Genomic DNA, 611 nt, shown 5'->3' on the forward strand with positions numbered 1-611 from the left:
TAAATACCTATTTGTGTTTATGTAACGGCTGCATTCTGCATGTTTGCTTGCGACCTTTGTAGAGACATTTTAAACTGCTTCAGTCTTTTTTTTTTTTTATTTAACTTGCCTTGGCCAATGTAATAGGAGTAATAGTGCCACTTTATTTTGCGACCCGTCCTGAGAAAAACAGCACAGCTCTGAGTCGGGGAGAAGCACGGCGTTCTGGTGACAGGGAGAGAGCACTGTCGTCACCATCCGCAACAGAAGAGACCAAAATGAGTTGGCCAGCTGCACATTTACTGAGAAACGCATCTCCGATCCTGCCTGAAACCTTTAGAGTACCACACAGGGCACTCGGCACTAACACGCTCTCATCTGGGGCTCGTCGTCTTCTACATCCAGGGGGCGCCACGCTCTCACACTCTGTTTGTATACCAGCACGTAGACTTGTTTATATTTCCTGTTGATTTCCCCACTTTAATGTATTTTCTTTATTTATTTCTGTCCACATCTGGCCAGATCACAGCCAGATACACCACAGCAAGTAAACACGCACATAGCCGGTAGCAACTACAACCTGTAGAACTCTTTGGTCACTCTGTATTTGATTTCAGGTTTGTTTTTTTCTT

The sequence above is a fragment of the Anabas testudineus genome, chromosome 11 (genome assembly GCF_900324465.2).
Source record: "Anabas testudineus chromosome 11, fAnaTes1.2, whole genome shotgun sequence".
Lineage (NCBI taxonomy): Eukaryota > Metazoa > Chordata > Actinopteri > Anabantiformes > Anabantidae > Anabas > Anabas testudineus.